Source organism: Zea mays, chromosome 3, assembly GCF_902167145.1.
Source record: "Zea mays cultivar B73 chromosome 3, Zm-B73-REFERENCE-NAM-5.0, whole genome shotgun sequence".
Taxonomy (NCBI): domain Eukaryota; kingdom Viridiplantae; phylum Streptophyta; class Magnoliopsida; order Poales; family Poaceae; genus Zea; species Zea mays.
Window position 1 is genome coordinate 13,398,293 of NC_050098.1, and position 15,743 is coordinate 13,414,035.

Sequence of the window (15,743 nt, forward strand, 5' to 3'; positions counted from 1 at the left end):
CGTCTTGCCGCAGCCGAAGCACCAAGTCGCCCACCTGGAGGTCTCGGGGCCGGACCCCTCGGGCGTGGTAGCGTCGCAGGGACTGCTGGTACCGCGCCGAGTGTAGTAAGGCCTTGTCCCGAGCTTCTTCCAGCTGGTCCAGCGAGTCTTCTCGGCTAACTTGGTTGCTTTGATCGCTGTAGGCCCTCATCCTCGGGGAGCCGTATTCCAGGTCAGTGGGCAAGACGGCCTCGGCCTCGTAGACCAGGAAGAATGGCATGAAACCCGTGGCTCGGCTCGGCGTTGTCCTCAGGCTCCAGACCACCGAGGGGAGTTCCTTCATCCATCGCTTGCCAAACTTGTTGAGGTCGTTGTAAATCCGAGGCTTGAGCCCTTGTAGAATCATGTCGTTGGCACGCTCTACTTGCCCATTCGACATGGGATGAGCCACGGCGGCCCAGTCCACCCAGATGTGGTGATCTTCGCAGAAGTCTAAGAACTTTCTGCCGGTGAACTGGGTGCCGTTGTCGGTGATGATGGAGTTCGGGACCCCGAAGCGATGGATGATGTTGGTGAAGAACGCCACCGCCTGCTCGGACCTGATGCTGTTCAGAGGTCGGACCTCGATCCACTTGGAGAATTTGTCAATGGCGACCAGCAGGTGCGTGTAGCCCCCGGGCGCCTTCTGCAAGGGGCCGACGAGGTCCAGACCCCACATAGCAAAGGGCCAGGTGATGGGTATCGTCTGCAGAGCCTGAGCGGGTAGGTGGGTCTGCTTCGCATAGAATTGACACCCTTCGCAGGTGCAGACAATTCTAGTGGCGTCAGCCACCGCCGTTGGCCAGTAGAAGCCTTGCCGGAAAGCATTCCCGACAAGGGCTCGAGGCACTGCGTGATGGCCGCAAGCCCCCGAGTGTTTCTCTTGCAGGAGTTCCTGACCTTCGGCGATGGAGATGCATCGCTAGAGGATGCCTGAGGGGCTGCGGTGGTAGAGCTTCTTCTCATCGCCCAGCAAGACGAACGACTTGGCGCGTCGCGCTACCCGCCGAGCCTCGGCTCGGTCGAGTGGTAGCTCTCCTTGGCGGAGATATTGCAGGTACGGGGTCTGCCAATTTCGATCAGGCGTGGCCCCGCTCCGCTCCTCCTCGATGCGCAGCGCCTCGCCCTCGGAGGCCGAGGGTACCTCGGGCTGAACCGAGGGCGCCTCGGGCCGAGCTGAGGGTGCCTCGGGCTGTGCCGAGGGTACCTCGGGCTGGACCGAGGCGCCGCAGGCTCGGGCGAGTCGTCGATCTTGGCGGAGGGTTGATGCAGATCCCGGGAGAAGACGTCCGGGGGAACCGTTGTTCGCCCCGAGGCTATTTTTGCCAGCTCGTCCGCAGTCTCGTTGTAGCGCCGAGCGATGTGGTTAAGCTCGAGCCCGTAGAACTTGTCTTCCAGGCGCCGAACCTCATCGCAGTAGGCCTCCATCTTTGGGTCGCGACAGTGGGAGTTCTTCATGACTTGGTCGATGACGAGCTGCGAGTCACAGCGGGCGTCGAGGCGCCTGACCCCTAGCTCGATGGCGATCCGCAACCCGTTGACCAGAGCCTCGTACTCAGCCACATTGTTGGACGCCGGGAAATGGAGGCGTAGCACATAGCGTAGGTGTTTCCCGAGGGGCGAGATGAAGAGTAGGCCCGCGCCGGCTCCCGTCTTCATCAGCGACCCGTCAAAAAACATGGTCCAGAGCTCCGGTTGTATCGGAGCCGTCGGTAGCTGGGTGTCGACCCATTTGGCTACGAAGTCCGCCAATACCTGGGACTTGATGGCCTTCCGAGGGGCAAACGAGATTGTCTCGCCCATGATTTCCACCGCCCACTTTGCAATCCTGCCCGAGGCCTCTCGGCACTGGATGATCTCCCCCAGGGGGAAGGATGACACCACAGTTACCGGATGAGACTCGATGTAGTGTCGCAACTTCCGCCTCGTCAGGATCACTGCATACAACAGCTTCTGAACTTGTGGGTAGCGGATCTTGGTCTCGAACAGTACCTCGCTGACGAAGTAAACTGGCCTCTGAACGGGCAATGCATGCCCCTCTTCTTGCCTCTCGACCACAATTGCGGCGCTAACCACCTGAGTGGTCGCGGCGACGTAGACCAAGAGGGCTTCTCCGTCAGCTGGAGGCACCAAGATAGGCGCCTTTGTGAGGAGCGCCTTCAGGTTCCCGAGAGCTTCCTCAGCCTCAGGGGTCCAAGCGAAACACTCGGCCTTCCTTAAGAGGCGGTACAGAGGCAGACCTCTTTCGCCGAGGCGTGAGATGAAGCGGCTCAGGGCCGCGAGACATCCCATGACCCTCTGTACGCCTTTTAAGTCCTTGATGGGCCCCATGCTGGTGATGGCTGCGATCTTCTCCGGGTTGGCTTCGATGCCTCGCTCGGAGACGATGAACCCCAAGAGCATGCCCCGGGGCACCCCGAAGACACACTTCTCGGGATTGAGCTTGACGCCTTTCGCTTTGAGACATCGGAATGTCACTTCAAGGTCGGAGAGGAGGTCGGAGGCTTTCCTTGTCTTGACTACGATGTCATCGACGTAGGCCTCGACCGTGCGACCGATGTGTTCGCCGAACACATGGTTCATGCACCGCTGATACGTCGCGCCCGCATTCCTCAAACCGAACGGCATGGTGACATAGCAGTACATGCCGAAGGGCGTGATGAAAGAAGTCGTGAGCTGGTCGGACTCTTTCATCCTGATTTGGTGATACCCTGAGTAGGCGTCGAGGAAGGACAGGGTTTCGCACCCAGCAGTGGAATCCACGATTTGATCGATGCGAGGCAGAGGGTAGGGAACCTTCGGACATGCTTTGTTGAGACCAGTGTAGTCTACACACATCCGCCATTTCCCCCCTTTCTTTCTCACAAGCACAGGGTTGGCAAGCCATTCGGGATGGAATACCTCTTTGATGAACCCTGCTGCCATTAGCTTGTGGATCTCCTCGCCTATCACTCTGCGCTTCTCCTCGTCGAATCGGCGCAGAGGCTGCTTGACGGGTCGGGCTCCGGCCCGAATATCCAGCGAGTGCTCGGCGACATCCCTCGGTATGTCGGGCATGTCCGAGGGACTCCACGCAAAGACGTCGGCGTTTGCGGAGAAAGTTGACGAGCACTGCTTCCTATTTGGGGTCGAGCCCGGAACCGATCCGGATCTGCTTGGAGGTGTCGCCACTGGGGTCGAGAGGGACGACCTTGACCGTCTCCACTGGCTCGAAGTTGCCGGCATGGCACTTCACGTCTGGCACCTCTTTGGAGAGGCTTTCCAGGTCGGCGATGAGGGCCTCGGACTCGGCGAGGGCCTCGACGTACTCCACGCACTCCACGTCGCATTCGAACGCGTGTTTGTACGTGGGGCCGATGGTGATGACCCCGTTGGGGCCTGGCATCTTGAGCTTCAGGTAGGTGTAGTTGGGGACGGCCATAAACTTCGTGTAGCATGGCTTCTCCAGTACCGCGTGGTAGGTTCCTCAGAACCCGACCACCTCGAACGTCAGAGTCTCCCTTCGGAAGTTGGAGGGCGTTCCGAAGCAGACGGGAAGGTCGAGTCGTCCGAGGGGCTGGACGCGCTTCCCGGGAATGATCCTGTGGAAGGGCGCAACGCCTGCTCGGACGGAGGACCGAGGACAGATCGACGCGCAGGAGCCTGAGGGTCTCGGCGTAGATGATGTTGAGGCAGCTGCCCCCGTCCATAAGGACCTTGGTGAGCCTGACGTCGCCAACGACGGGGTCGATGACGAGCGGGTATTTCCCCGGGCTTGGCACGTGGTCGGGGTGGTCAGCTTGGTCGAAGGTGATGGGCTTGTCGGACCAGTCTAGGTAGACTGGCGCCGCCACCTTCATCGAGCAGACCTCCCGGCGCTCTTGCTTGCGATGCTGAGCCGAGGCATTCGCCGCATGCTCACCGTAGATCATGAAGCAATCGCGGACCTCGGGGAACTCTCCTGCTTGGTGATCTTCCTTCTTGTCGTTGTCGTGGGCCCTGCCACCCTCCGTGGGTGGCCCGGCCCTGTGGAAGTGGCGCCGAAGCATGACGCACTCCTCGAGGGTGTGCTTGACGGGCCCCTGATGATAGGGGCACGGCTCCTTGAGCATCTTGTCGAAGAGGTTAGCACCTCCGGGGGGCTTCCGAGGGTTCTTGTACTCGGCGGCGGCGACAAGGTTCGCGTCGGCGGCGTCGCGTTTCGCTTGCGACTTCTTCTTGCCTTTCTTCTTGGCGTCGCGCGGAGTAGACGCCTCGGGAGCATCTTCCGATGGGCGGCCCTGGGGCTGCTTGTCCTTTCGGAAGATAGCCTCGACCGCCTCCTGGCCAGAGGCGAACTTGGTGGCGATGTCCATCAGCTCGCTCGCCCTGGTGGAGGTCTTGCGACCCAACTTACTCACCAGGTCGCGGCAGGTGGTGCCGGCAAGGAACGCGCCGATGACATCCGAGTCGGTGATGTTGAGCAGCTCGGTGCGCTGCTTCGAGAATCACCGGATGTAGTCCCGGAGAGACTCTCCCGGCTGCTGCCGGCAGCTTCGGAGGTCCCAGGAATTCCCAGGGCGCACGTACGTGCCCTGGAAATTGCCGGCGAAGGCTTGGACCAGGTCATCCCAGTTGGAGATCTGCCCCGGAGGCAGGTGCTCCAACCAGGCGCGAGCGGTGTCGGAGAGGAACAGGGGGAGGTTGCGGATGATGAGGTTGTCGTCGTCCGTTCCACCTAGTTGGCAGGCCAGGCGGTAGTCCGCGAGCCACAGTTCCGGTCTCGTTTCCCCCGAGTTCTTTGTGATAGTAGTCGGGTGTAGGAAACGGGTGACGCCTAAGAGGGGGGGGTGAATTAGGACTTCTAAAACTTTTACTAAACTTGGCCACAATTAAATCCCTAGAGCAAAACCTATGCAAGAATCAAAACTAGAATGTGCAAACTAGGTTTAGTCTAAGTGTTGCTATCTCTACCGCAAAGGCTAAGTTTCAATCTACACTAAATAAGTATGACAACAAGATTGAAACTTAAATGCTTAATATAAATGCGGAATGTAAAGAGCTAAGTAGAGAAGCAAACTCTCGTGGATGACGCCGGTATTTTTACCGAGGTATCCGGAACCGCGCAAGGTCCCGACTAATCCTCGTTGGTGCCCCTACGCAAAGGGAAGCCCACGCGAGGGCCAAGCACCTCGGTCGAGTAACTCCGTAGAGAGCCGCGGGCCTTCTCCACGCGCAAGTGGTGCTCCGCTTCCAGCTCCTCTCGGACGCTCCCCGCCGTCTCCACTATCGAGCTTCCGGCCGAAACGCCGCGGGCCTCGTTCCCTCCGGTACACGGTGGCGGCCGTGACACAAACGCGGTTGTCACGGTCTCGCAAGACTCTCGCCCCACTCGGTACAATTACAACGACTCACGCAAGAGCCGAGGGGTTGTGAGGTTTATCTAAACTCACTCAACTAACTAGGATTTACCTAGAGCAAGCGCTAAAGCGGTCTAACTAACCTAAGCACTTCGCAAAGCACCTATGCTAATCACCGAGTGATTCTATTAAGCACTTGGGTGTTTGAGCACTTGGAAATATGCACTATGTGTATTGGTATGTTGCTTGGGCTCTCACCCTTGAGAATGGCCGGTTGGGGTGGTATTTATAGCCTTCACACCCCCAACTAGCCGTTGGACAGAAAGCAGCAGCTTTCTGTCGTCGGGTGCACCGGACAGTCCGGTGCACCACCGGACACTGAACAGTAGATGTCCGGTGCCGCCACGTCAGCCGACCGTTGGCGCCTGTAGCAGTCGACCGTTGGATCCGACCATTGCCTTTCTGCCCGTTGGCACACCGGACAGTCCGGTGCACACCGGACAGTCCGGTGCTACAGCCAGAGAGTGCCTTTCTGCGGCCTCTCTGCGCAGACTGTCCGGTGTCTCACCGGACAGTCCGGTGCACACCGGACACCGATGTCCGGTGCACCACCTGGCGCTGGCTGACAGCCCTTTCTTGGATTTCTTCGCTGATTTCTTCGGGCTTCTTTGTTCTTGAGTCTTGGACTTCTATGCATCTTTTTATGTCTTCTTTTGAGGTGTTGCATCCTCATTGCCTTGGTCCAATTCTCTTCGCATCCTGTGAACTACAAACACAAACACTAGAAAACTTATTAGTTCACGGATTGTGTTGTTCATCAAACACCAAAACTCAATTAGCCAAATGGCCCGGGGTCCATTTTCCTTACAATCTCCCCCTTTTTGGTGATTGATGACAACACAACCAAAGCAAGTAAATAATACAAGTATTTGAATTAAAATGTGCAATCTACTTGCTAGGATGCATGATTGTCCCCACAATGTGACATTATGGACTTAAGCCTCCCCCTAACTCCATAATTCACTTACTTCCTATTTTTGGACCAAATAACCACAACCACTTGAAAAGCCATTTGTAGATATAAAATTTTAAATTTGTGGTGTTTGGTGTTTGATATAGTTTTCATTGCTTTGGCCCCTAAACTTCTCCCCCTTTGGCATCAACCACCGAAAAGGAAGACATTAAAAGCATGTAGGAAGTAAATAAAAGCTTGCCCTCAACAAATGATATCACTAGAAGTATATTAAATTAAGCCATGAATGATACCACTTGTAGATCATGAAAGATACCATGAGTAGGAGATCCTCAAAAGATTACTCCCCCTAAATGAGTATTCTCCCTTAGAAAGAGTTTTTCTCCCCCTTTAGAGATGAAGAAATACTCCCCCTGACAGAGATCCTCTACTTAGGAAAAGAGCATGTGAAAATTTAGAGGTGCAAGACATGATTTGAAAAGACTGACTTCCCTTATGCATAGGTAACAGAATATGAGTTAACCACTTATGCATTTTTAGCAACAAGGAAGTATATGATATGAAATATAGTCTAATCAAATATTGGAGAAGACATGTAAATGATACTGAATGTAGTCTTAAAAGATACCAATTGAAGACCAATTGTAGGTCAATGGCGAACTTGAGAGACATGAGAGTTCTTGGAGATTTTGCAGTGGAAGATTGTTGTCTTTCTCCGGGGACCTTATTTTCCTTACAATGAGACTATCACATAAAATAGACTTGAAAAGGTGTTAGTCTCAAAGTATTAGATTATAGAGTAACCTCCCCCTAAAGGTGTGCATACAAGTTTTGAATACTTGTAGGAGACATGTACTTTGATTTGATATCAAGAGGGGCAAATTATCCATAATCCAAACTTTGGCACATATAAGTTAAATGATACACTTTGTAGAAATCAAAATTTTTAATTGATGCATCATTTACTATGGAGTGATATAAAAGCCATGTGCCGTGCTTAAATAATCATTTTAAGCCATGTAGGTTTGCTTAAGTATATGAATTAAAAACAAGCAATCCTACCATATGATTTACCTAGTATGCATGAAAATAAAAGTACATAACAAATGTAATACTAGGCAAGAAAGGTAAACTAGATAATAGATAAATAGATATCAATTGTAAAAACAAAGAATACAATAAAACTAGTTACCTTAGTCATGGGTGGGAAATTTGGGTCCAAAATTTTCACTAACACACTTGGCAGTAAACTTGATCCAATATGATGTATCCCATGATATACATCCCAACTTTGCCAAGTCTCCAAATTTCCCGAAGACCTTTGGTCCACTCACTTCCCTTTCGGGATCCAAACCTTCTTGGTGCTTTTCATGGTTGAAATTATTTCCTTTGGCACCCAGATGCGTTTGGCCCCCTTTCCTTTGTTGGCTTGCTTGTTGGCCTTGATTGCTATCACCTTTCCGTTCTTTTTCTTCTTGATCAAATATGGTGTAGCATCCTTTTTGTTCACCTTTTTGATGTAGGTGTTGGAGATTTTGCTTGATGGCTTTTGCTTGAGCTTTTGCTTTTGTTTATCCCCGGTCATCACCTTGCATTGGAAAGATTTGTGGCCTTCCTTGTGGCATAGCCTACAAATCACAGTTTCTCCCTCCATAGGCTTGTTCACTCCCGCAGTGGTGTTATCCCGTGGAGGTTGGATTTGTTTGGCTTTGCCTTTCTTGTCATACAAAGCCTTGCCAAGGCGAGCCACTTCTTGCTTCAATTGTTCATTTTCCTTTGCAACCTTATCCGTACATGTCTCTACAACAATATTCTCAACAACGACTTGGTTGCAGGGGTTAGAATCATCAATTAAATCAAAGCAGGAAGTAGAAGCATCTTTCTTAATTATTTCAGGTATTTCAACTAAAGATGCTGCAGGGGTGCTACCAATGTTTTCTAGCTTAGTAGTTAGCTCATTATTGTGTATGCTAAGAATTTCCATTTTCTCTAGCAAATTTTCAATAGCTTCTTGGGAGCTAGCTAACTTAGCCTTAAGTTTTTCATTCTTTTTAATAAGGCTATCATCGGTAGCAGTGGATGGAGCACTAGATTCTAACAGCTCAATTTTAGTTGATAGCTCACTATTTAAGTTTGCAAAAGTTTCAAATTTTTCTAGCAAACCTTTGTAATCATTTTGAGAGCTAACCAACTTATTTTTCAAATTTTTAAGTTGAGCTTTTTGCTTAGTGCAAACATCCTGAAAAAATTCTACTGCTTCTGCAAGCTCATCTAGAGAGGCCTTTCCCTCACCTTCATCATCACTACTACTTTCATCACTAGAGGATGGAATGCTTTTGTTACCTCTTGCCATAAGGCATTTGTGTGATGTCTGTGATGATCGTGACGAGGACCGGTGGCTGCGCGTCCTTGGAGATTCATCTTCACTTGAAGAGTCATCCCAAGTTCTAACACTTGTGAGCGCCTTGCCTTTGCTCCTCTCCTTTTTGGGTTTGGCCATATTTGGACAGTTGTCCCTGAAGTGGCCCTTCTCCCCACATGCGAAGCATCCTCTCTTCCTTTGCTTTTTCCTGTCAATGTTAAAGAGAAGATCCTCGACCTGCAGGGGCACACCCATTAGATTAATCTTGCGGATCATCCTCATTACCTTTCCGACGCGTCGGATTGTTTCTTCGTCCTCGGAGGATGATGTGCATGGTTGATTATCTTCATCATCATCACTTTCTTCTTCTTCTTCCTCTTCTTCGTTTGAGGAACTTGGAGTGGGAGCCTTCTTTTTGCCCTTCCTTTCATCACATGCAAAAGCATATGGCTTTGAGGAAGTTGGCTCCTCTCCCCGACTCATTTTTCGCGACATCTCAAAGGCCGCGATTTTCCCAATCACAATGGTCGGGGTCATGTTGCTCAAGTCCTCCATGTTGTGAAGGATGGTGATGATGCTCCCATATTTTTGTTGTGGTAGCAGGGAGATAATCTTCCTCACAATGTCCGCATCACCTAGCTTATTAATGCCAATAGAGTTGAGCTCATTGATTATTAGATTCAAACGAGAATACATGTCTCTAACAAGCTCATCATCTTTCATAGCAAAAGAATTATACTCATTTAAGACTAGGCAATGTTTTTGCTCACGGACATTGGATGTGCCGTCATGGAGCTCATGCAATTTTAGCCAAATCTCATTACCAGTTTTCAGAGTAAATACTTGATTGAAAATATCCATGCTAAGAGATTCATACAAGCAATTTTGGCTCTAGCATTTAAATGGATTTCTTTTTCCTCACTCGTGGTGGGTTTCTCGGGATTCTTGAGGGGTTTCATCCCGTCACGAGTGACTCTCCAAACACCTAGATCAACGGCCTCTAGGTAGCAAGCCATTCTAGCACTATAATATGGGAAGTTAGTGCCGTCGAAGTGTGGTGGCCTATGGGTATCCATCCCTTCCTCTAAAAGGCGTCGGCTCTTTTAGCGGTGAAGCTAAAATGTTTCAAATGAGCCAAACCAGGCTCTGATACCAATTGTAGGAAACGGGTGACGCCTAAGAGGGGGGGGGGTGAATTAGGACTTCTAAAACTTTTACTAAACTTGGCCACAATTAAATCCCTAGAGCAAAACCTATGCAAGAATCAAAACTAGAATGTGCAAACTAGGTTTAGTCTAAGTGTTGCTATCTCTACCGCAAAGGCTAAGTTTCAATCTACACTAAATAAGTATGACAACAAGATTGAAACTTAAATGCTTAATATAAATGCGGAATGTAAAGAGCTAAGTAGAGAAGCAAACTCTCGTGGATGACGCCGGTATTTTTACCGAGGTATCCGGAACCGCGCAAGGTCCCGACTAATCCTCGTTGGTGCCCCTACGCAAAGGGAAGCCCACGCGAGGGCCAAGCACCTCGGTCGAGTAACTCCGTAGAGAGCCGCGGGCCTTCTCCACGCGCAAGTGGTGCTCCGCTTCCGGCTCCTCTCGGACGCTCCCCGCCGTCTCCACTATCGAGCTTCCGGCCGAAACGCCGCGGGCCTCGTTCCCTCCGGTACACGGTGGCGGCCGTGACACAAACGCGGTTGTCACGGTCTCGCAAGACTCTCGCCCCACTCGGTACAATTACAACGACTCACGCAAGAGCCGAGGGGTTGTGAGGTTTATCTAAACTCACTCAACTAACTAGGATTTACCTAGAGCAAGCGCTAAAGCGGTCTAACTAACCTAAGCACTTCGCAAAGCACCTATGCTAATCACCGAGTGATTCTATTAAGCACTTGGGTGTTTGAGCACTTGGAAATATGCACTATGTGTATTGGTATGTTGCTTGGGCTCTCACCCTTGAGAATGGCCGGTTGGGGTGGTATTTATAGCCTTCACACCCCCAACTAGCCGTTGGACAGAAAGCAGCAGCTTTCTGTCGTCGGGTGCACCGGACAGTCCGGTGCACCACCGGACACTGAACAGTAGATGTCCGGTGCCGCCACGTCAGCCGACCGTTGGCGCCTGTAGCAGTCGACCGTTGGATCCGACCGTTGCCTTTCTGCCCGTTGGCACACCGGACAGTCCGGTGCACACCGGACAGTCCGGTGCTACAGCCAGAGAGTGCCTTTCTGCGGCCTCTCTGCGCAGACTGTCCGGTGTCTCACCGGACAGTCCGGTGCACACCGGACACCGATGTCCGGTGCACCACCTGGCGCTGGCTGACAACCCTTTCTTGGATTTCTTCGCTGATTTCTTCGGGCTTCTTTGTTCTTGAGTCTTGGACTTCTATGCATCTTTTTATGTCTTCTTTTGAGGTGTTGCATCCTCATTGCCTTGGTCCAATTCTCTTCGCATCCTGTGAACTACAAACACAAACACTAGAAAACTTATTAGTTCACGGATTGTGTTGTTCATCAAACACCAAAACTCAATTAGCCAAATGGCCCGGGGTCCATTTTCCTTACATCGGGGGTCGGAACCGGGTCGGGAACGGTGCCCGTCGGATGGCCCGGCTGAAGGCCTGCGGACCGGGTGGTTCGGGCGAGGGACTCCGATCCTCCCTGCTGTCGTAGCGTCCCCCACGCCTGGGGTGGTAACCTCGGCGCACCCTCTCGTCGAGGTGGGCCCGACGGTCGTGATGATGGTGCTCGTTGCCGAGGCGGCCCGGGGCCGCAGGCGCGGTATTGCGCGTGCGCCCGGTGTAGACCGAGGCTTCCCGCATGAATCGGGAAGTCACGGCATGAGGCTCCGAGGGGTATCCCTGCCTTCGGGAGGCAGAGATCTCGGCCCGTCGGACCGCAGCGCCTTCCAGGAGATTCTTGAGCTCTCCCTGGATTCGCCGACCCTCAGTGGTTGATGGCTCCGGCATCGCGCGGAGAAGCATCGCTGCTGCAGCCAGGTTCTGACCGACCCCACTGGTTGCGGGTGGTGGCCTGAGCCTGACGCCGTCGGCGACGCGGTGCTGGAGACCCTGGGGCAGGTGACGTATTTCTCCGGCCGGGGGTTGGCCCGCCCACGCCTGCCTGACGTCCCGGCGGATCGGCTCAAGCTCTCCTGCTCCCTCGTCGAGCCTGGCCTGCGCCCCGCGGACTTGCTCGAGCTGTGGGTCGTGACCCCCCGCCGGAACGGGGACCACAACTAGCTCCCGCGGGATGTCAGCGCGAGGCACCGGCCTAGGGAGATCACCGTCCTCCGGCATGCCGAGATGATTGCCTTCGGAGGGATCCCCTAGCTCGACGTGGAAACATTCGCGGCTTGGGCCGCAGTCCTCGTCGTCGAGGCTGCGGCTACCGTCGGAACAGTCGGAGAGGCAGTAGTCACATGCGGTCATGAAGTCCCGCATGGCACTGGGGTTGCCAAATCCAGAGAAATCCCAACAGATGTTGGGGTCGTCATCTTCCTCGGACCCAGAGGGCCCGTAGGTCGAGACGTCCGTCAACCGGTCCCAAGGCGACCGCAGGCGAAACCCCAGAGGGTTTGAACTCGCCTCTACGAGAGCGCCCGCCAAAGCAAGGTCGCTAGGCGGGTTGTGGCTGAGTCCAAATGACGTGGGATGGGAATCGGTCGGTACCTTTCGGTCGACGAGCAGCGACATAATCACGTCGGGGACTGGTTGCACCGTCGTCTCAGGTACGAGGGCGACGTCCTGCAAGCTCTCCGCGAGCGCGCTGGCGTCGTCCACTTGCTCAGGATTGGCGTGTCGCGGGGAGACGGCGCTCGCCTTCGTCTCAAACGCGAGCTCGACGCCCGACGTGCCCCCCGTTGGGGCGCTGGGGACGTCGACTCGCTCGACAGCCGACGAGGCGCGGCCTCCCGCTTGGTCTTGGTTGCCCCGCCTCCTCCTCCGTTGGCGGGGGAGAGGACGGGGCGAGCCCGAATGTTGTTCTTCCGCCACGCGGGGAAGACGCCGTCGATTCCGCCGCCGGCGGGCGGGCTGTCGGCCGCCATTGTCGTTGTCGCGCGGCGGTGGAAGGAGTATCATGTCGTAGCTGCCGTCGAAGGACATGAACTCAAGACTCCCGAAATGGAGCACCGTCCCGGGTCGGAGAGGTTGCTGGAGACTGCCCATCTGGAGCTTGACGGGAAGCTGTTCGTCAACACGCAGCAGGGCCCTGCCTGGCGCGCCAACTGTCGGCGTTTCGAGACCGGGGGGTCCCTAAGCCGACGAGTGAATGTCGCCGCGTGCCCCAGCACAGATGGGTCGACGCGAGGCCGAGCGCGAAGGGGGGAAGTGAGGTGGCCGGAGATGGGCGTGAGAGAGGTGGAAATCCCGCGACCTTCGTGTTCGTCCCGCGCCCAGGTCGGGTGCGCTTGCAGTAGGGGGTTACAAGCGTCCACGCGGGAGAGGGAAGCGAGCGGCCCCAAGAGAGCGCCTGTCCCGTCCTCGTTCCCGCGCGGCCAACCCCCTCTAAGAGGGCCCTGGTCCTTCCTTTTATAGGCGTAAGGAGAGGATCCAGGTGTACAATGGGGGTGTAGCAGAGTGCTACGTGTCTAGCGGGGGAGAGCTAGCGCCCTAAGTACATGCCGATGTGGTAGCCGGAGAGATCTTGGCACCCAGCTGGTGTGATGTCGTGGCCGTCGGAGGAGCAATGGAGCCTGGCGGAGGGACAGCTGTCGGAGCGGTTGAGTCCTTGCTGACGTCCTCCTACTTCCGTAAGAGAGCTGAGAGTCGCCGTCGTCACAGAGCATGCGGGGCGCCATCATCGCCTATCTGGCGGAGCTAGCCAGATGGGACACCGGTCTTGTTCTCTGCGGCCCAAGTCAGCTCGGGGTAGGGTGATGATGGCGCTTCCTGTTGACGTGGCTGGCCTGCGCCCTAGGCTGGGCGACGTGGAGGCTCCTCCGAAGCCGAGGTCGAGTCTGTCTTCCATGGCCGAAGCCGAGCCCGAGCCCCTGGGTCGGGCAAGGCGGAGGTCGTTCGGCAGAGGCCAGGGCGGAGTCCGAGCCCTGGGGTCGGGCGAAGCGGAGTTCGTCGTCTTCTGGGGCTGAGCCCGAGTCCGAGCCCTGGGTCGGGCGGAGCGGAGTTCGCCGTCTTCCGGGACTTAGCCCGAGTCCGAGCCCTGGGTCGGGCGGAGCGGAGTTCGCCGTCTTCCGGGACTTAGCCCGAGTCCGAGCCCTGGGTCGGGCGGAGCGGAGTTCGCCGTCTTCCGGGACTTAGCCCGAGTCCGAGCCCTAGGTCGGGCGGAGCGGAGTTCGCCGTCTTCCGGGACTTAGCCCGAGTCCGAGCCCTGGGTCGGGTGGAGCGGAGTTCGCCGTCTTCCGGGACTTAGCCCGAGTCCGAGCCCTGGGTCGGGCGGAGCGGAGTTTCCCATGGTGCCTTTGGCAGGGCCTGACTGCCTGCCAGTCTCACTCTGTCGAGTGGCACTGCAGTCGGAGTGGCGCAGGCGGCGCTGTCCTTCTGTCAGGCCGGTCAGTGGAGCGGCGAAGTGACGGCGGTCACTTCGGCTCTGCCGGGGGGCGTGTGTCAGGATAAAGGTGTCAGGCCACCTTTGTGTTAAATGCTCCTGCGATTCGGTCGGTCGGTGCGGCGATTTAGTCAGGGCTGCTTCTTAGCGAAGGCAGGGCCTCGGGCGAGACGGAAATCCTCCGGGGTCGGCTGCCCTTGTCCGAGGCTAGGCTCGGGCGAGGCATGATCGAGTCGCTCGAATGGACTGATCCCTGACTTAATCGCACCCATCAGGCCTTTGCAGCTTTATGCTGATGGGGGTTACCAGCTGAGAATTAGGAGTCTTGAGGGTACCCCTAATTATAGTCCCCAACAACTTGCTTGTTTACAAGGTCAGCAGAGCCTTTTGCTGCCGCTGAACCCCTTTGCACGGCCATGGTTTGGCGAACGGCATGGGCCAACATACAAGATGCTTACTAAGCTCACTACCACACTGCTGCTATCAGTTGTAACTGCGAGAATGTTCTCAGCTACATACAGGGCTGGCACTCGACAGTCATAACTACTACAGGGACATGTACAACGTATTCACAAGGTTGCTAGTGACCTATTTATTTATCTACATGGAGCAGGCAAGTAGCTTACGCGACAGCTTCATCCCACTCTTTCCTGTTAGAGAGACCTGCAAGAGAAGATTTATATGAAACGCCAGTGCACCACCACTGGTTTGGACAGCGCTACAAGTATTAAAACCACAGAGCATGATGCGGCTAAAATGCAAGCAGCAAATCATAGCGCAAATCCTACCAAGAGGATGTCCTCGTCTGTCCCAAAGGATTTCTGGGCCTCGTCCAAGCTCTTCATTGTCACCCGTTCGCGTTTCCTGGTATAGTAAAAACAATCTAATGCCAGCAATTGACTCATGTTATAGTATGTAAAATTCTTTAGTAAATCACAATCTGAATCGAACTTAGCTGACCCTGGCAATATCTAATGCTTGCTTCGTCACTGATAAAAATATTTGCAATCTTCATAAATTAAAATAGATAACTATGCTATATGTATTATATTGTTATGAGAGAGCAACCTGGACTGGGTGATGACAGAGGTGGCCCAGCATCCGTACAACCTGAAGAAGGTTGAATGTTGTCATCTTCACCATAAGCCTGAGCAGTAGTTTCAAGGACAGGGCTAAAGATGTTCTCTAGAGATTCATGTTGTTCAATCTGGCCATGAAATACAAAAATGTGAGATAACTCAATAACTACAGTACAAGACCTAACAAAAAAATATACACGAAGAGTTAAAGAAGAATACAATAATTTTCTTAAAAGCACCCTACAGAATTCAGATGTAATAAGGAGCTAAGCAAACCATATAATTAAATAATAATGATAAAGGACCATTCGACAAGGCAGACATGGTCGGCAATCAGAGCTGGATGTCTTGAATTCCTAATTAAGCTTACTGAGTCGAGAAGAATGTTTGATGCCTTGAATTCACGATATATGACTTGGTTTTCAGCATCATGTAAAAATGACAAGCCCCTAGCAGCTCCAATGGCAACTTTGAGCCTTTGCCC